Source organism: Sminthopsis crassicaudata, chromosome 3 (assembly GCF_048593235.1).
Source record: "Sminthopsis crassicaudata isolate SCR6 chromosome 3, ASM4859323v1, whole genome shotgun sequence".
In the NCBI taxonomy this organism is placed as follows: domain Eukaryota; kingdom Metazoa; phylum Chordata; class Mammalia; order Dasyuromorphia; family Dasyuridae; genus Sminthopsis; species Sminthopsis crassicaudata.
The window spans coordinates 520,055,002-520,077,172 of record NC_133619.1 but is presented as its reverse complement, the minus strand read 5'-3'; the positions used below and the strand labels follow the sequence as shown (position 1 = coordinate 520,077,172).

The window sequence follows — 22,171 nt, the reverse complement described above, 5'->3', positions numbered from 1 at the left end:
AATTACATGATTGTGAATTCTGATGGACATGGCTCTTTTTAACAATGAGATGATTCAGGCCAGTTCCAATGGTCTTCTGATAAAGAGAGCCACCTGCACCCTGAGAGGGACCACAACATAACATTCTCACTCTTTTTGTTGTTTGCTTGCATTTTATTTTCTTTCTCTTTTTTTTCCTTTTTGATCTGATTTTTTCTTGTGCAGCAAGATAATTGTGTAAATATGTGTACATATATTGGATTTTATTTATATATATATACATATATATATATTTTTTTACCATATTGAACATATATTGGATTACTTGCCATCTAGGGGAAAGCTTGGGGAGAAGGGGAAAACTAGAACACAGATTTTGCAAGGGCTAAGGTTGAAGAATTGTCCATGCCTATGTTTTGAAAATAAAAAGGTTTTTTGTGCATACCTTTTGATCTAGCACTGTTACTACTGGGCTTATATCCCAAAGAAATACTAAAGAGGGGAAAGGGACCTGTATGTGCCAGAATGTTTGTGGCAGCCCTCTTTGTAGTGGCCAGAAACTGGAAGATGAATGGATGTCCATCAATTGGAGAATGGTTGGGTAAATTATGGTATATGAAGGTTATGGAATATTATTGCTCTGTAAGAAATGACCAGCAGGAGGAATACAGAGAGGCTTGGAGAAACTTACATCAACTGATGCTGAGTGAAACGAGCAGAACTAGGGGATCATTATACACTTCAACAACAATACTGTATGAGGATGTATTCTGATGGAAGTGGATATCTTCAACATAAAGAAGATCCAACTCACTTCCAGTTGATCAATGATGGACAGAAATAACTACACCCAGAGAAGGAACACTGGGAAGCGAATGTAAATTGTTAGCACTACTGTCTATCTACCCAGGTTACTTATATCTTCAGAATCTAATAGTTAACGTGCAACAAGAAAATTGGATTTACACACATATATTATATCTAGGTTATACTGTAACATATGTAAAATGTATGGGATTGCCTGTCATCTAGGGGAGGGAGTAGAGGGAGGGAGGGGAAAATTTGGAAAAATGAATACAAGGGATAATGTTATTAAAAAAAAATCACTCATGCATAGGTACTGTCAAAAAATTTATAATTATAAAATTAATAAAAAAAAAAAAAAAAGAAAAGAAAAAGTTTTAAAAACAAACAATGAATTAGGCCAGACCCCCTTCCTTATACCAGGGAAGTCCAAAAAAGGTACATCCACTTACAGAGTCCCTGGATAGGAATAATTCCCTATTAATTTGATCTGGAAACTTCAATTTATCATCTCAATCCTTATTTAATATAAAACTGAATTTCCAAAAGAAATCTTGTGGAATCTCAAGGATCTACAATCAGTATTTAAGTAGTACAACAATGCTATGGCAGAGTGGGAAGAACGTAGTCCTTCTTCAAATCAGAAAATTCAGGTCTGGGCTCTGTTAATAACCTAATAATACAAGTATAGTCGAGTCACTCATTTTTCTAGGCCTCAGTTTCCTAATCCCTAAAATGGGGTGAGTAACACTTATATTATCTGCCTCACAGGACTGTATATTGTTTGGTAAACTTTACCACTTACATGTAACTGAGAGTTGTTATTTTTTAGGGTCAGAAGATCTATTCTTCTGGGGTGGGGAAAAAAAAAAAAGCAAATGTTGCCATAGGCAAAGAACAGGGGCTAGAATGATTCCTGTTGAGAAAAATCTTGATTTTAGGTAATTATCTGTAGTGGGGAGAATGAAGCCCTAAAAATGCAGGGGGAAAGAAAAGAAAAACTGGCAGGGATTATGGGCAAAACCAAAGGATAAAAATAAAAGAAAGCCCTCAATAGAAGACGCATGAAAGCTACTGCCCTTTAACTTAGCTCAATGCAAATGGACCCACGAATCCATCTTCTGCTCCACTGTGGGCTGAATTATACCTCACATGGTACACTAAAGACAGCCATGAACAGTTTTTACAGCTTTGATGAATGGGTTTTTAGTTGAGGTTGCATTACGAGAACAAAACAAGCAGTCGTGAATCACAAGATTTTATGGGTCTGCTGTTTTGTATAGTTTTCTAAAATTAAGTCTCTAAATTATAATCCACCCCCATTAGGAAACTAAGCCCAGAGAGCAAAAGCATTCTAGTGGCTGGCTATGCAGTAAGAGGTGCTGGGATCTTTGTGCCTGGAGAGACTAAAATATAAGTAAATTGAGAGGGGTGAGAGCTGGAAAGAAAAAGAAAGTCTACCTAGGGAAAAAATAGCAAGAGATGTTTACTGTACTCAGTTTAAGAGGCTGCCACCAAAGAAGAGATGTTGGATTTGCACTGGTATTCATACAGGAGATGAGCAAGCAATGGTCAGAGACCATGACATTCTCAAATTATAACAAAGACATAAATCCATATTTTGGTGTCAGGCTAGAGAAGGCCCAATAGGCATTTATTTATTGACTGTTCCCTTTAGGTTCTGACTGTTTGGTACAGTGAAAGGGATACAAAAGAAAAAATAAAATACAGTTACTACTCTCAAGATGCTTTGCCCTCTTGCTGGTAAAGGTTAAGAATTAAATGAATAAGAAAATGTAAATATAATAGCAAATAGTCAATAAGCATTTATTAAGCACTTATATGCCAGGCAATGTACTAAGCCATGGGGATTTTTTTTGGTCTCTTTTTGTATCCCCATGGCTTAGTACATTGCTTGTGAATTCTTTGAAGGCAAACAGTGTATTGAAAAAGTAGCACATATCTAGGTGCTATATTAAATGGAAATATTTACAAGTACCCTAAGACCTCTGGAAAAATTTAATGTTAATTGGCATAGTAGGGAAAGAATTCTTATAGAAGTTGGGAACTGAATTAGATTTTGAATCAATTAACAAGCATTTATCAAGACACTGTGCTATCTACCTAGGATAAACATAAAAAACTAGGGCCCTTGCCCTAAGAGCAATAACTGCATACTGTTTAAAGTAAGGGGAAGGTTTTCTACATCAACATGAAAATTAATAACGGAAATAAATTTTCAATCAACCAATTCAATCCAAGGAGCATTTATTCTGTATTAGTTGCATGGAATACAATGGCAAATGTGAAGCAGTCCTTACCCATATGGGACTCATATATTTCTGGGGAGAAAAAAAATACACAAATTATTAGATACAAGTAAAAGAAAAATAGTTTCTGTATGGAATAGGGAAGAGACTCACAATCTAAGGAGACCAGGAAAGACCTGATTTAAGAGGTTGATTTAGCTGAATTCTGAAAAGAGATAAGGATTTTCCAAGAGGAAGAAAAAAGAGAAATTTCCAAGGCCAGTGATAAAATATCCCATGGAACAAAGAATAGACCAGTCTGGCAGATCTCTATTGTGTACGAAGGGGAGTAATAGAGGCAGTCATTTGTATTTTATTCTCAAGACAGCAGACAACCAACCAATGAAGGTCCTTAATCAGGAAGTAACATCAGATCTGTACAAGAAACATAAATAAAATCTCACCCAATCACCATATTTGGAAATAGGAAAAATGAGGCTGAAGATGATGTCACCAACCAATCTCTTCAATTATTTAAAAGTTAGGTTTTCTCCCTCTCACATCAAAGGTTTTCTGTGATGCTCCAAGATAGTGAAGACTCTGTTACTGAAACCCAAGCTCTGAAAGCTTCTAAGCTTCTAGTAAGCAGATTTCTAGTAATGAATTCATTGGTAGTCCTGGGAGAAGATGAGCTATATTCTGAGAAGTTCATCACTAGAACGATAGCCCTAGCCCCATCATACTTCTTTTCCAAGCTACAGTTAACTGATGAAAACCATGTGCTGAGGTGTCAAAAGAAGAGTACATAAAGGTAGCTCCCACCACACCTATGAAAACACTAATTCTGGAAGTAATGGAGAAAGCCTATGAAACAAAACCCAAAAAAATGAGTAATGTATACTTCAAAAATAAATAAGAGTGAAATAAAAACCACAATTTTACATGCACTTGCTCTTTAAAATGATGGATTCTGATAGATGAGAAAAGGTCCATAATTTAGAATTTTCGAGTAATCTCCTCCCAAGGGTTATGTTGTAATCTGAAGTCAGAAGCTCTGAAATATTTTATATGCTTGTAGAACTGTGAGTGTTTTTCTGCTTCACTTTAAAGGAGTCCAGTAACTAATGTTCTCTCATTTTCAATGTACCCCTAGGGTACTAAGGTTAATAAAGGATTTTCTAAGTTGGTCCCTATTAAAAGACCAAAGTCTTTACTTCCTTGTAAGATGGACTTTATCCAAGAATGCCATAGAAGACAAAGAATCCAACTGGTTCAGTGGCTCAATCCAATGAAGCATTCACTCTCAGCATCTGACAGCTAAATCTCAATGCTTTCTGACAGTATGAAGGATGGCTAATTTCTTACGTTCTCACTGGTAGTTCTTAAATTCTCACCAATGAACCAAATGTTGATCAGTCAATGCCAAGGACACATAAACCAAATTGCCAACCCTCTGCAAAACAAACTTCAGTGTCTCAGGAGAGTATACCATTAGCTTTCAAGCTTAAAATCGGATTAAACACTTCATCTGTTCCTAGTATATACATGCATATATAGACACACACAGAATGAAAACAATTACAGATACCACCTGCCTTTGCAAGGAAAAGGGAACTTTTGACAGGTGGCCTATAAATACGGGGTCCTGACAGCTGAGAGTGCAAGAGCTGAGTGTATTTTAGTTGGCTTCTTAATCAGGTGCTATTCTGAAAAATGATGTTCCCTAGATAAGTAAGTCATCACTGAAATTTTAAAAATAACAACAACAACAACAACAACAACAACAACAATAACAAAAAACTATCATGCAATGGTTACTAACCTATACTTGAGGCAGCTTTCTTTATAACTGGGATAAACAGAACTTACAATGTGCCATTCCCCCCCTGGCAGATATCCTGTGAAGGTGAGCAGTCTGTTGCATCATAACAATCTTCTTCCCCACCCCTAGAAATAGCAAATAATATTTAGATCCTATGCTTGCAGGAGAGTTAGAAAGCAGGGTCAAGCCTCTCTCTTTAAAAAAGAGAAAAAGGAATCACAGAAAAATGAAATGTTTTGTACAAGGGAGAACAGGGAGTAAATTCAGTCTCTCAGATTCCTCTTTGCACTATACCAGAGCCTCTGGCAAATCCTCCTAGAACCCCATAAAAGGAAATAAAAGTAAACGTCATTTTCCCCAGACCACTGCCTAAATATTTATAAGTTTGCTTTCTTTTTTAAAGTCCAGAGCTTGTAGCTTATTTACAGGACTGGTTTATGTATAATGTATGCATTTTTAAATGAAATTTAAATGCAGCAACCAAACGGATCACATACTGATGAAATCAAATTTCCATTACTCTGTCCTAAACTACCGTATCAAAGACTTTAAAATACCTCAATAATATTTTAATCACAGAACTAATGCCCTCTCCAAGCCCAAGTCATGCAGACAGAATCTTTCATGGCTGCCTGGGGTTTCCAATTGAAAAAGAACCAAAAACTGAGGTAAACATCCATCTTGGTGGTTCAATTTGTGATGTTCTGAGTGGATAGATCCTGCCTCTATCGGACTACCTTTCTCCCAATTAGGTAACAATTTTGCCAATTAGTTTTCCCAGAGACTCAGCCTCACAAAAAGAAAAGAGAAAAAGAAGAAACAGGGTGTCAGGAAGGTTTCTGCACCTCCTGTCACATCGCTACTGATTAAAGAGTCTCTGAAAGAACAGAAGGAAAGTGTATTTCAAGTACAACAGAACCTTTCAGTGAAAGTACATTCACCTAACTGAAAAGCAACTTGAAGCAGTTATTTTTATACCCCTCAAATGCTGAATCATTCTTCAAATTATTTCATAAAAATCAATAAGAGGGAAGTAGTTCTCCCCAAAGTCTGCACCCAAATCAGGGCTTGTTTGAAATTAATATCTTTCCCTGTTTAGGTTTAGTTCAAGTAGCCAAAGATAGGCAGGAACATACTCAGTTCTCTCAATTAAGCAGTGTTCTATGGGAAAAGAAGGCCTGGAAGCCCTTGTGTCGATTTTCCTGTTAAGTTTGCACTTTCATATCCTGCCATGCTAATAACAAGATGGCTGGGAATGGGACTCCAACACATTTTTCCATAAGGACTATTCTATTAGTTATAGCTATTCTATTGAAGAACAAAGTAACAAAAAGAAAGCAAATCCAGTTGTCTGGCTTAAAATCACAAACTGCACTGTTTCAATAAGGTTTCCATCATCCTGGCACAATACATACATTTTCATAAATTGCCAGGCATTCTGACCACCCGGATGACAGAATGTGGCCACTCACAAAATGAATCATAATGTTGCCACACAAAAGTCATGATGGGTAACCAAAGCCTAGAATGGGAGGATAAGGTTCTGGCTATCGATTTTGGCAATCTTATTGGGGAGGTTTATAGCAAGTTATCTTTCTGGCTTTGTCACATACTACTTCCTTTTTTCAAGAGTTTATAGGATCAAGTACTTAGAGCTGTAAGGGGCTTTGGAGATCACTAATCCAACCTTCTCCTTTTAGAAATGAAAAAATGGAGACTGGGGGAGCCTAAGGGATCGGTGAAGCTTCACCCAGTGGTGGGAGGTGGGATTTGATTTCAGCCCTTTCAGCTTCCAAGGCTCGTGCCTTATCTAAAGGCAAAGTGGCAGAGTGGATGGAGCCATGCCAGTCTCGAAGCCAAGCCAAGAAGCCCCTGCTCAGTGCCAGCACTATGCTAAGTGCTCAGGATACAAAGAAAGGCAAAAACAACAGTCCATTCTCTCAGAGTCCACAGGAGGGAGGGAGGGAGGGAGGGAGGGAGGGAGGGAGGGAGGGAGGGAGGAAGGAAGGAAGGAAGGAAGGAAGGAAGGAAGGAAGGAAGGAAGGAAGGAAGGAAGGAAGAAAAACAGAGGAAAGCGGAGGAGGAAAGAAGAGGGGAGGGGAAGCATCACGTGTAAGGAAAGCAAGGAGGGCAGGCTTACTGAATCTTAATTGTATATGAAAGGGAATGAGATATGAGTCAGAAAAAGTGGACAAGGACCAGGCTATGAAAAGGAGATTGATTATATTTGATTCTGGATGTAATCGGGAGCCACTGGAATCTGTTGAATAGCACAAGCGGCACAGCCAGACTCGTAGGGAAGACTAGGCCAGGAAATCAGTCAGAAGACAACTGCAGTAGGTTGGGTGATAAGGCGATAAGGTGTGTACCAGGCCAGGGACAGTGTCTCAGGTGAGAAAAGAAAGCCCAAGCTAAAACCCTGCAGCTGTCTACTAGTAATGTTGCCTTAGGCAAGTTATTTAACCTTTAGAAAATTGAGAAAGACATCTAAGACTTTAAGGTTGCGGAGAAGGTGCCATGGCAGAGAAAGTGTCCTTGTCTAAAAAGCTCCTTATACAAATAAAACCACAAATTCAGTACCGATCCCTACTTTTCAAAAAGCAGGGACTGTTTGTTGCTCTACGGGCATCTCAAATGCTTACCCCCATGGCCTTCACCTCTCTACTAAGTCTTCTGCCCCTTAGGAAGCCTTGTCCTGCACCCATTAGGATCACAGATATACCTACAAGGAGCAGAAACCTGAGATACTATCAAAATCCATCCCTTTCATTTCACATTAACTAATGTTTAATCTCTCACGCCCATAGTCAAACTTTTCCTATTCATAAGCGTGCCTTATGTTAGTCATTTTCCTGGAAAACATCTTTCCCCTGAAGATAAAAAATAAGGTCCTTGGGGACAAGAACTGAGCCTTTGTTCACTTTTATATTTCCCATGCTTGACACAGTACACTGCACATAATAAAAGATTAATAAATGATTTGTGAATTGAATATCACAGAATCATATATTTAAAGCTATTAAAGGATTCCTGCAGAGGTAATTCAGTCTAATCCCCCCTTTAATGGATGAGACAACTGAGGCCCACGGAGGTTAAGAGATTCGTCTGCATATGGTACAAGTGGCGGAGCCGGGCGGGGCACTGTGCCAGCCCCTCTGAGTCCCAATCTAGCCCTCTTCGCACAGTACAATGAGGCCACTCACAGAATGATAGACAACTTAAACACAGTTATCTAATTATCCATGCCAATAATTATCTGTGCTCTTAATTATCTATGCTAAAGGACACTGGCAGAGTTAATGCAAAACAACATAGACGAGTTCAGGATAATTTATATTTTGTTTATAGTATTTTTATGTTTATGTAAAATATGGTCTCATGCACTAGAAATTTTCAGGACTTCAAACTAAATAGAAGAAAATTAGACTTTATGTGCTTTTTTACAAAACTGTTCATCGTGTGCTTGGGCATGAAATATTTTACTTGCACTAGAGAAGACTTCATTCAAAGAAATTCTGTAACAAATCGATTTATAAAAATAGGTAGTGACCCATGTATCCAGGCAGCAAGGCGCCTAGGGGGTAGGGCATTGATCTGGAGTCCGGAGGACTCATGGAGACGAGTTAAATCTGGCTTTGTGACCCTGGGCAAGTCACTTAACTTAACACTTAACTGTCTCAAGTCGCTTCATCTGTCAAGTAAGTGAGCTGAAGGAAGAAACGGCCAATCAGTCAGCGTCTCTGCTAACACAAATGGGGTCCCGGAGTTGGACGAGACTGAGAAGCGGCTGGCCAACGAGCCTCCGCCAGTGTGACTGGTTAGAACCTGGATTTTTATTTGCTGGTTTTATGTAAAGAAGAGACGCGTACTGCCCAACTTCCAGAGAAGGAGGAGCTGCTCGGCTCATCCATGACCTCCCTGCTCCAGGCTGGGAAAGCACCAGTCAGCTCTCCTCAGACCAAGGCAATGCAGCCTGAGCTCCCAGGACACAGGCCCGCAGTGCTGGTTTCACTCCTTTTCTGCTTTCCCAGGCAAGGTGGGAAGAGAGTTGTTGTTTTAAAGCTTTTCAGGTTGACTGTTCTCACCAAGAACTGAGAGCCAAAGGGGACTTTAAAAGTTGCTGTCCCTACTCAGCATGCCTGCCCCGGGCCTCCGGGAACTCCCTGTTGCTGAGGGTGAGGAAGTGAGTGGAACTATCACTCAACCATCCCTCTCCTCTCTAGGAAGCAAACATTGACTGGGTCAAGTATTCTCTCGGGATTTGTGGATCTTCCCTACCTCAGTTCTGCAGGGCTTCTTAACGGGATTCTTTTTTAAATGGGCTCTTTACCACACTATTAATTTTACAAAGTTTTTTTTTTGTTTGTTTGTTTTTGTTTTTTAAATAAAAGAAAATTGAGGCAGGATGAGCTTCAGGGTGATGAATGGGGAATTTACAAAAAGCAGAACCCTGTCCCTCCTCCCCCCAAACTGGAGGGAGCTGACAGCTCGGAAGGCACTCGACTAATTCCTCTGTTTGCCCTAACACAGTTACACAGTGGAGAAAAAATGAATTTTTAACTTCATCTATGATTTTGAGTAGGAAATTAAAACCTGAACCTGGGTAAAAGAAAGGAGGCCTCATGTATTTGATCGGAGGCATTTTATGAAGAACTTATTATCAGATGGGAATATCAAATGAGAAACAGAATCACTGGAGAAGCCCCAAGAAAACACCAGTATTTGACAAAATAAAGTATAAGCTGATGGGCTTGAGGTGTCTGATGGTAGTGAGGATAAGTAAAAGGAGAAAATTGGAGCAAATAAGATGGATGATGTAATTAAGACCTAAGGACAGAAAGAGAAAGGGAAAGAGAAATCTGAGCTTGGGTGGTCATGAAAAGTAAGCTACTCCAAACTCAGAGGCATCTTTGTGCAATAAGGCTACTGGGCTCCTTATGGCTCCTCATATCTCTTAATATCTATCTGCACCTGAGTAGGGGAGGGCAACATTTGGATGGGAACATGTCAACTGCTTGGTGCTGCCTTGCACACGCTCAGCAAACCCCTCTAAACAGAATGCCGGACCGAGCTCTCCTTCAGCTGCTCAGTATCTCCACACTGCTTCCCACTCAGCGTACCCAGACTGACTGCTTTCAAGATACCGCAGAGCCCAACGCCGAAAATTACTATAGCAACATTGGAAGCTCTTTTTGACAGAGAGGCAGGTAGACGGAGAGGGGAGAGAAATGACCACCGTCACCCATTCCAAGAGATTGTTAACTAGAGAATGTATGTTCCGTAAAATAATTAATGCTTTGGGAAAAAATATTCTAATTGAACTTACGGTAATTCTGAATTTTCTTTTTGAATGACACAAAAGATATAATCATTGCCTTTCTTTCTCCAGAGGCTTAGGAGAAAAAAAAAACCCTTTGTGGAAGTAATATCTTCAGTGTTTGAAAGACAGTCTTTTTATATGAAACAAATTCTGGATTGGGTTACTAAAAGCATCCACCTGCTTATCAATCTAAAAGCTGCATCTTTAAAGGTCACAAGTGAAGGAAAATCAGATAGACTCATTCTAATTCCTAGCAAACGGGAGCTCATTTCTCACCAAACCACCCTGCAGTGCTCAGTAACATGACCTTTCACTTACAAAGAGAACAGCAGATTTCTGTCTCTCATGTGCTATCCTTCCTTCCTCTTCAGGAATTAAATGCAGTTTTGATATTATCATTACACACTTCCATAACATGCCACTGAAAGGTCCTATACATTAACATTACTTTTCCTAAATATCTAGCGGTATCATTCCTACAATCTGCTGCAAAAGGACAAATCTGAGTGAACAAAAGTTTTATTTTATATTACTGCATAGTAAGAGAAATCCCTAAAAAGAAATATGGCATAGCACGAGCATGAAATAAAGAGCCAAGAGTAAATAAAACTAGCACTTGATTGTTCATTCCTCTGAAATTTGGACAATGTAACTAAGAGCAATGTTAGGACTGTTGTCCATGGAATAGGGACACTGGAAAAGCAGGCCAGAAACAGGAGAACTTCCTATCTCAGAAGAATTTAATAGAATATCTTCTGCCTATAAACTGTGCAATGCAAGAACAGCTAGAAGTTTTATAGACTAACAAGGTAACATCCATCAGCACCAAAAACCTTGTCACTGGCACATAGTAGGTGTTTAATAAATGTTTGCTGATTAATTGTCCAAAAGAAATCAAGGTAGTCAAAATGCACCATATACCAACAACTCAGGTGTGACGGCAATACCTGAATATTTTAAAGATCTGAGTTCCTCAGTATGTGTATGTCCTCCATCAATAGAGAACATGACCCTTTGTGTGATTTGGAAGACTGTCATAATAAGACATTGCGGTGGCTGAAAAAACTCATCATGGGGTTTGTCAATCATGTTAGTATAAAGCTCTCTGAATTCACAAATGCTAGTTCTCAGATATATGTACAGAGCCTTCCCAAGCTAGTAGTAAAAATTTTTACATAGTTTTACATTTACATAGTAATGTAATTTTATATCCTCACAAAAACCTAGGAGATAAGTGCCAATATTATCATCATTTTACAGATGAGGAAACTGAGTCACAAAAGGAGCTTAAGGGCTGGAGCAGTTCTGAGATTTCATTTGAATTCAGGTCTTTGTTATACTAGCTGTCATGGAGCGTATTGTACTGGTTAAGACAGAGAATTAAGAGTCAAATCAAGGCATAGAAATCTATTTTATATACTATTTTTCAAAAGTAAAGAAAGTAAAATTTCCCAACTTTTTGAACAATGAAAACATAAATAAGTAAAAAGAGATTCCTCTTTTTACTTATTTATGTTTTCATTGTTCAAAATCCTCTATCCTCTAGATGCCAAAATATTTTGTAAAATATAAGCAACGGATTATTATATTTCTATGGACAGAAAACACACATGTAAAGATATTGTGCCCCAAGTGGAGGGATTCAATTCACAGACTAATAAACATATTATTAATGTGTCTTTATGGACTTTTTGCAACATTTCCAATTTTGACTATTTCCATTGCAATCTCTTCCATTTTGCTAAATAGGAGATAAAACCTCAGTGCTACTTTTATTTTTGCATTTTTGTTTCTTACATTATTAGTGGAGCAGTCTTAAATGCATATAGTCTGTAATGAAGCATTTGTTCATACCCTTTGACCTGGGGAATGGTTCTTGATCACATCATTTGTTTGTATAATTTGTATTATCTCAGAACTTGTCAGTTATACTGGATGTGAAGACCTCCCCCCAAACTGCTTCCAAAACAGTTTCTCCCCTGAAATCATAATGGTGTTTCAGATCACTTTAAAGTAAGATTATAACAAATTTATTAGTAAGATGAGTGCTGGTTAAAATGGAAAGGGACCTAAAGCCATTATATTTCCCTACAATGTGCCTCAGTTTCCTTTCTGTAAAATGGAGTGAAAACTACTACTACTATTACTTCCCATACACTGATCTCACACCACAGCTAGCCTATGGTCTAACTCCACAGTCCTCAGAACAAGCAGGATGTTTGATTCATAACACCAACAACAAAAAACCATCACCTATTAATGATTCAGAAAAGAACTAAATTCTAATAAAATAATATTAAGATTTAATAGAGAATAATTTTTCTTATTTCACATGTTGATTCAAAGTTCTACTTTAAGAAACAAAATCTTGCATTATTTTTTCATATTGCATAACATTTCAAAATTACTCTAGGATGCCTTTTTCAAGGCATTTATTCAAATAATTTTTTGAGGGGCAGAATATTCAATAATTAACAAATGCTATAGTACAATTAGCTATCATTTCAAGTTCTTCTGAAAGGAAGATACCACAGTGAGTTAATGAAACAAAGAACTAAGAATATATAAAATGAGCATTTAACTGCTTGTTACTCTGACACTTGACATTCAAGATTTCTCTTAATGCCTATCTTTAACAAAATATTTCCTCTCCAAAAGCTCTCAGATTCCCTTCCCCATCTTCTGATATAGTCTACTGAAAAAGCCCTTCTTTCATTCTGTACAAAATCGTTATTTAAACAAAACTTACTATGTTTTATTTATTGAGTCAGTACTGTTGATGAGGTAACAATAACTTATGTGTCTCTAGTAACCAATTCATTTCAATGAACATTAAGTGCCCAATATGTGCAAAGAAATATGCAAGGAACTGGCAGTACAGAGAAAAAGGAAAGATGGCTGAAGCCAGTTCTCAGGGGATTCAGAAGATGGGAGAGGACAAAGGAAACAAATAAAGGAGACTTAACAAAAGAGGTCATTTCTTCTCCTGAGATAGAGAGCAAAGTAGAAGAGGGCAGCTGAAGATGGAGAGGGATTCTGACAATGAATAGGGGATATGATTAGAATCTGTAACTGGTCTCAATTTTCTCAGTAAAATAAAAAAGTGATGTCATATGCAGGGAGAAAAAAAGGGTTGGAGAGGCCCAAGAGAGAAGATTTGAAACAGTTACTTTAGGAAATGGGATACAATATATTGAGGGAGACAATAAAGATTGCCACGCAGCAGTGTGGGCCCAGACAAGATTAACTAAAAATGAATTGATAATGGGACCAGTTATCCAGATTGCGTGAGTTCTCCTAGTGGCATCCAGGAGCCTGAGATGATAAAGGGGACAAAAATCAATGACAGCACCACTCAATATTGAAAGCTAGAATGGCAAAAGGACAAGAGATTCAAGGGTACAAGACCATGTAGGGTTGAGATTTGTTAAAACTGAAAATAGAGCAAGAGTGACTTAGAAAGGGATGGAAGGAGAAGGAGTCATGGTGAAGAAGACAAGTTTAGGAGATAAAGGCAGAGAAAGGATTTCACAAAGAGTTTGGAGAGATCGAGGAGATAGCAACTTAGGAGTGACAGAGAGATCTGATCCACTCCTGTGGAAAGGTACTCTGCAGAAGGGTAAAAGATGCAGTTGAGAGAAATGATAGGAGATGTTAGAAAAGATAAACTCCTGAGATGTCTGAGCAGACATCAATTTAATGACATTGATAAGGATGAATGGAATAGAAAGGAAGTCCTTCAGAACATACTCCTGACTGTTTCTGGATCTCTTATGGCAATAGTAGTAGTCATTAATGTTTAGTTATGATTGCCATTCCTTACAAGGGACAGCTGGGTGGGTGCGATGGATAAAACACTGGACCTGGAGTCGGGAAGACCTGAACTCAAATATTAAACTAGATTTGTGGCACTGGACAAGTCACTTGATCCTGTTTGTCTCAGTTTCCTAATCTATAAAATGGGCTAGAGAAGTCAATGATAAACAATTCCAGTATCACCCCCAAATGGGGTCATGAAGAGTGAGACATAACTGAAATGACTCAACAAGAACAAACCATTACTTATGGGTTGTCTTTCAACTCAGGAAGAACAGGTGAATCAATTAAAATGCAGCACATTCCTGGGGATCAGGGGACTAAGAGCCCCATGTTAGGTAGAGAAAAATCCATCAGACACAAATATCACTCTTTCTGAAAGACTTGATGAGTTAGATTCACAAAGAGCCTCCAAATGGATTTCCAGAAATTAAAGAAAGTAAATGGTAGCAATAAAAAGCATAAATGCTTTCCATAAGCAAATCTCAGAGATCCAGGTAACTGCTAAAAAAAAAGAGGCCAAAGTTGGTTTTTTTTATTATTATTATTGTTAGATCTCTTATTATGAAACCAAGAAAGGAAAAAAAAAGTATCTGTCTGAAAATAGCACTAGAAGCACATAGGGGAGAAAAAGCAGTATAAGACTCTGTTGTTTGCTTCTAAGGTAACAAGTACAAGGGACACTACACTCACTACGGGACTCTAAGAAGCCCAATAGTCTACCCAGTGTGAAATTTGATCTCTCAGGTCCCTGCAGCTTCATACGTTGGCAGTAAATAGCAATCCTCATTCTGTGTGAAGAGATCCTTTCTGAAACAGAGAAGTCTTCACTTCTTCCCTCCCGATTAGCACCTACATCTGAATCAGCCTTCTGCAATATGGTTTTTGCAACAATCTCCTTACTGAAACAACAGAACTCTTGAAGGTCATCAAGGAGCTCTTAATCACCAAGAGCAAAGTTTTTCCCGCCTCATTTCTAGCTTCCTTGAACGGGCTGACACTAACCCCAAACAATTCATTCTTAAATCTCTCATTTATACTTCTGTAAAACTTGGCATGGTAGCTCTTGCCACCTTCTCTAAGTGGTCTTTCTTAATCCTTTTCAATTTAAACGTACTCAATAAACATTTACTAAATTCTTTCAGATGAGGCACTGAAATAAATACTGATGAGATACAAAGACCAAGTCACAATTCTCCCCTCACCCCCATTAACTTCCTCAATGTGGGCATTCCGCAAAGGAACATCACAGGACACCTTCTTTTGTCTCTTAGGCAGGCCTTTGGGCCTGGAAAGCCCTCTTTCCTTACCTTTGTCTGGCACTAGAGAGTGCTTAATAAATAGTGTTGATTGTTACCTCTCTACCCATTCCTCCATCCTTGCTCCCTTTAGTAATGCTTTCTACATGCAGGCCTTCAATTATCACAAGTGGGTATATCACACTAAATAAAATCTTTATTACCACCCTGTATTGTTGTTTTGACCTTGCTGTTAAACACATTCACATAGACACCTTGCAAGTACCTCAAATCTACCTTGTTCCAAACCAAACTCTCATTTTTCATTTGCTCCCAAACCTGTTGTTCCATATTGGTGCTGTTAAGGGGAGAGTGAGTCACTTTGGCTTAAGATGTCAACATCATCCCATCTCTCATCTAAACATCACTTATTATACCCAATATCACTCATCGCTGTTGATTCTATTGTCTCAATTTAATTTGTTTCCAAACTTCTTTTCCATGTATATTTCCACCTCTTGCTGTTCATCTAGGCTATCATAATAATCTCTTAATATGTTTTTGTTTCTGTTTCCTGTCTTCTCCCAATCCCTCCAAACAATTGCTCTTAGCTACCAAATTTATTTTCCTAAAATTCAAATATTTCAAAATCCTCAATGCCTTGATGTTATCTACTGAATAAAATTCAAACTCCATCATTTGGTATTTGAAGTCTTTCATTATCTATCCTCAAAGTTAATTTTTGCAAACCTAATTTCTACTATTCTTCTATATAAACTCTTATCCAAAATGGACTGCTTCTTATTTCCCAATATAACTTATGTATTTTGCCCTCTGAGCCATGGCTCATGTTCTCTATAACTGAAAATGAATTCTCCAATTGCCAACTGAAATCTTATCTATCCTTCATGTACTAGATCAAATGCTACCTCATCCACAGAGTTGTCCCTAATTCTTTCCCAACTCTTTCCCTTCCCTCCTACAAAACACACAAATTTCTCATCAAATGGACAAGCTCTGCACCTTTCCTGAATTCACATGGTATTTTGTGTACATCTTTCTTATCCGAATTATTTTATCCACAATTGGGTATGCATTTTTCCCATGTTAGATTACAGGCTCCTTGAGGGCAGGGACTATTGTCCACATTTGTATCCTCCTGAGACTTCAGAAGCCTTGCTATGAAGGTTTACAAAATCTCAATGAATTAATTCAGCCAACAGAACATAGCATTCTCTCACCACACCCCCTAAGCTATACTTTTATGCAGAAAATATTTTGACTTACTAAATCAAAGCCACGGAAATTCTAAATCAATGCATAAGCAGGTTCCAATAAACAGGTAGAGGATGATCTATTTTCAACAAATGAACTCAATTCCATGTGCTCTCAATGTGTACCCCCTCCTTTCTGTACAATATTCACCCGATAAAGGATTCCAGGAGAAAAGCAGAAAAAAGACTTTTACTTCTTTGAATATGTACAGAGAAATTAACCCTTTACAGGTGATGAAGCTCACATTTAGCAGAAAGCTCTCAGTTCTTTATGCTACCCCAGAGAATATTTTGTGTTAACTGCAATCACAAACAGTGAAAAACAGGGATGCACTGACAGAACCATCTAGGATCACAGAGACCTATGATGCAATTAAAAGGTGGACAGACAGGTAGACAGATGCTCAGCTGCATGATCAGGAAGAAGATTGTATAAAAAGACTTCTTTGATCATTAGAGATATCGGTATAATGAAGCCCTGGATACCTACTCGGTGATTCTGCCTACTCTCATCTCCAGCAGGTGTCTTCTACAGAAAATGAGGCAAACACAAACAGATCCACTGCCAGCTAGTCAAAGCTGCTCGACATTTTTTCCCTGTTGATTAAGCCACAAATGAAATCACACATGTTGTGTGTCTGACACAGGCAAGGTATGCAATTCAAAAATCTTTATGAAATACAATTTCTTATAGAATTTATTTCAGCTTCACATTTCTTCCAAAGTCTGCAATTTCAAATCAAGTCAACCAGTATTTATTAAAATGCCTACTATATGCCAGGCAGTGGGCTAGGTACTAGGAATACAAAAAACAGATATCATGTAGCCCCTATTCTTGTGAGGCAGAAAGACGTGTTCATAAATAACTACAATTCAAGGAAAAGCGAAAAAGGTGCAAAGGAGGACTCCAGTCAAAGTGTCAATCTGAAGAGGAGGAGCTAACTTTCATTGGAAAAATAAGAGGGAAGATAGCAAAGGGAATACAGGAAGGATTCATGGGAAAATGTGGCAGGTAACTGAAAAGGGTCCTTGAAGCAGGGAATTGAAAAGATCTTTTTTTTTTTTTTTTTAATTGCAGAAGAGGAGAAGAAATGTACAGATAATAAAATGATGAATGTACCTGACCAAGAATTTATTCTTAAAAAAAAAAAAAAAAAAAGACAAGTAATCCTCTCAAGACTCCATTTTAAAGAATTCCAGTAATGAAGAATTCAATAGCTTTTGAGGCATTCAATTTCACTTTGAGATTGTTCTAATTTTAAGGAAGGTTTTTCTCCTACCATTAAGTTGAACTCTGATTCTACAACTTCTACTACCTACTTCTAGTTCTCTTATCAGTTACCCACCTGAACAAAGTAGCTCTTTCCCCAATTTAACCCTTTAAATAACCTCCATAAAACTATAACATCTCTCATCCAAAACTTTTGTAGCTGACTTTTTTTTTAAATCCAAGTGTAATCTTAAATCAATTTATTAGATTTAGCCCATCATTTAACATGCCAAAACTTTTGAGGATCACTAATCAGGAAAGCAGCTAGTCCCAAAAAGTCATTCAACTCTATATATCCCTTGATCCTGTGATAGTTTGTACCAGCAGAATCTTTAAGTAGATAAGCTACAAGCTAATTGAGAATGAAATTCTATTTTTCCAGGGAGAGGATGAGTGTGCTGGCATAAATTTGGAAGTCTCTGAAAAAAAGGAATCACTGAAACTAAAGGTGCAAATGAGATAATCAAGATAGTGTAAAAAGAGAAGGGAACTAACAAAAGACAAAACCTTGAGTGGTATCTGTTAAAGTGGATGAAGAAGAGTGAAAAAAAAAAGAGATAAAAGTAATTTTTAGAGAACTATGTAAAAAGCAGGATTAGCTCAATGTCAAGTGCCTGCATAGACCAAGAAATGTAAAGTAAGGAGAAAAACTGATATTATAATACCTTTTAGGGATAAGACTTATGATTTTATAGGCGCAGGAGACCTGTGGTAAGGAATTCTCTCTATATTCCACATTCAGATAGTCATTTATTCTGCAATTTATATCTTTAAAGAATTGCCAGGGCAAGAGGAAGGTAAGTGATCTCCTAGGATGTGGGAAGATTATAACCCAGTTCTTTCTGATATTGAAGCTAGTTTTCTCTTCACTCTGATACAATGCCTATAGATATTCTTTTAAGTGACTAAAATACTTCTAAAAGTTAAGAACACAATAAGATCTGAAATTGCTTTTAAAAAAAAATCACTTGAATCAAAACAACTTACGAGGCCCTGAGCTTTAGAGAAAATCCATGTCTATGTTCAAGTGGTAAAGCACTGGGTTTAATAATAGTCAGCTCTTGATTACTTGGGTTTAGATCTATGGGTCTAGACAATTCAAAACAGCAGATTCAGAAGCCATGCATCTAAAGTTTTGGAATGCACTGTACTGCTTCTTTAAGAGGAAATTTATTTTCTTGTTTTTCTTTTCCTCAGTTGATTATTTACAATCTCCAATCACATACAAACCAACTGTAATGGACGATGTTCCAAAGAAGGCTGGGTTAGAAGAGGAGTATCTAGAGAATAGTATTTATTGCAATAATAATCTCAACCATTGAAGTACCTTGATGTTAAAGTAGCACTGGGTTTTTAAAAGACCTAACTAGGATACAAGCTCCTGTTGGTCTTTCCATGATATGAAAAGTTGGAAAATGAGAAATTAATTTCGGGAAATAATGACTACTGAAATGTGGATAGTTTATGATTCAAATTAGAGGAAGGAGTTTTTTCTTCTTATCATCATCAACATCATCATCACCATCTCAGTCTTCTCTTCTATTTTGATGGAGTATAGAAAAAATAATCCAAGGACAAGTGACTATCTGCTATTATATTTATTGCTCTGAAAATGACTTCAGGTGAATAAAATGAATATTTTTTTATAACTGAACATAGGAATATTGGGATTTCAGCTCATCATTTTTAGACTCACTGAAAAATGTCTGAAAAAAAAAACTCCAGTTATACACTGAATATACCTGTTCCCCCCATGGCTTTAATTTCCTTTGCTAAGTATATTATAAAAGCTTTTCATATCATGTCATTTAGAGATTATGAGTGTTTTGCATGCAACCATATATTATAAAGATGCTGTTCTTAAATGTCTAGGGCTGGGCAATTGTGAGCAAAAAGTTTTGTCTATAATAATTCTCCCATTTTAGTGCAGTTTATTTATGGAATTTAAGGAAATCTGGGATTTGATATTTGTACAGAGATTTGTCAAACAACCAATGATATAATTCTAGCTACCTGATTGTACCTTTCTAGGCATTACTTCTCCTAATAATAATAATAATAATAATAATAATAATAATAATAAATGAGAGTTAAGTTAGTGATAGACAAAAGGAATAATACAAATGAGGACAACTGCCTCATTTTGGGAACCAGGAAAATAGCACTTAAAATTTCTCATCAACATGACTTCTTAATTCTCTAGGGCAAGTCACTTCTCAGATGTCTCAGTTTCCTCATATGTAATATAAAAACAACTATAACGTTCTATTTGACCAGAAGGGATGAAACATACTTATAAATGTTTTCTCCTCTACTGCTCACAACAGTCTCATTTCTTTCAAAATCAGTTGACTGATTCTGGCTCAGGGGTTGGGGAAGGAAGAAGGAAGAGCAGGAAAGGACCCAGCAGCTGAGCATCCTAGTTCCCACTGACACCCTTTCCATGACTTGGGCCAGAGGTGAATGCCCCGCTAAATCACATTTTCAAAGACAGATGGTCCACTTTAACTACAATTTCTCCTTCTGGAGTCATCACCTCGTCTTGTGAACAACATTAGCCCCATATGTTCATGAATTATTGATCCTGCTGCAATCATAATGGCACAACTCAGAAAATTGGATCAAACAGTAACAGTATGTTGGTTCTTTAACATGGGTGGGGGTGGAGGGAAGATATTGGGTAAAATAAGTATCAGTATAGTGCCAGCTAAGAGAGCTCATTATTTTTTCTATACCCGTTCTCCACATTTTGGCAAAAACTCAGCAAAGATCTATATTCTCAATATGTAATTTAATTAGCTGTACAATCCCACGTGACTTTTTTTCAAATGCAGGAGTTCTGCATCACATACAACATGTGCCAGGTGAGGAGAATGACATGTACCTGTCATACTCAGTTATAGCAGTTATTCCTTGACTAGATGTACATGAGCAATCCCTAGCACACCATCTGAAATCTCAATATTATAGAGCAATCTGTGATGCTACCTGAACGCTGTCAGGTCAGATGCTCTTAGAATACTAATATCCAGAGGATCACCCTGACATCTGCCTACTGTATTTAACAATGACCAAGCATAAAGGTAAGCTCAAATTAGGTTCCCTTTCAAGGTCTGACTAACTCAAATTACTTTTGTCATAGTTCTTTTCAAAAAATATTTTCCATTTAGAACCAGAAGAAAACACGAAAGAGTAGACTTGACTGCCCATGAAGTTCACTGCTATTACAATGCTAAATGAGTCCAGATTGGAAGTACAAATGAAATAAGACAAATGCATTCTCCCTTCTGCTCAAGTATGTCACTTAATGCAACTGAATACTATATTTGTTTTCCTATTTGACAATTTGCCAGACTTCATCTACAGACAGAATGCATTAAAAAAATAATCTCTCTCCCTCATCATAGAAGTGCATGTCTTTGACAGTATGTCAACAGACAAAATTAGTGGACATTGTGATTTTTTTCTTCTTCAGGGATCATTAAATATTAAGAGTTAGGAGCTTTTAAAAGATTCAAGAAACAATGGGTACAAATGAGTGAATTTAGCAAGGCTATAAACCAGCATGAATTATGGTAGAAAACCGACTATTTTTAAAGTGTATTTCAAAATGAGGAAATAGTTTATGGAGTATATAGAATCTCAAACTTGGACTGCTTTATTATTTTGTAATTCATTCTTATATTTCTGCACAGTTCTGCAGTTTGACCTATTTGTCTTAAGGTTGGGCTGCATTATACATTCTTATTGAGCAGAAGCAAGTCTGAGATGGCCTTGAAAATCACCATCAACATTGTAATCAGTCTCTCTGATAGAGGTGATACAGAGCACTGACACTTTAGCCGCCATTTTCCCTTAAACTGATATTCTCATTCATTTGAAGACAGAGAGAGAGGCCCCTGCCTTGAATTGGCAATACTTAAAAATAGGAGACACACCATTTGGTTCAATGCTTAAACACTAACAAAGTGCATTCAAGGAATCCAAATAAGCAAGGAAGAAAACTTGTTTTAGAGTAATCTTTCCATAAAAGCATTTGAAATTCCTTCCTGATTGATTACCATGTTTCCAGAATACCTGCTTTAAATATATCATATAAAGCAAATGCACTGGAGTTTTTATTTGATCTGGTTTAAATTAGGCTATAAATAGGGGAAATAAAACATAAACCTAATCTAAAAAGATAAATACAACTCACTATCATGCAGCTGCTCAGTGATTGTCATGCATAAATAACACACCAAGAGACAAATTACCAAAAGACAATTTTCAAGACTCTCCAAAATCTGAATATGACCACATTTCTATCCTACTTCATCATGAAATTGTCATTGAGAAAGAAGAAAATCTTTTCTTGAAGATCTCATTTTGCAAATTTTCATATACCTAACTGATCCCA

The 22,171-nt window shown here is 37.3% G+C and overlaps 1 protein-coding gene across 3 annotated transcripts in view; it reads right to left on the bottom strand.

The window, feature by feature from the left end:
* Positions 1–22,171, bottom strand: part of CADM1 (cell adhesion molecule 1) — a 343,997-nt gene that overhangs the window by 116,562 nt on the left and 205,264 nt on the right. The window lies entirely within an intron of this gene.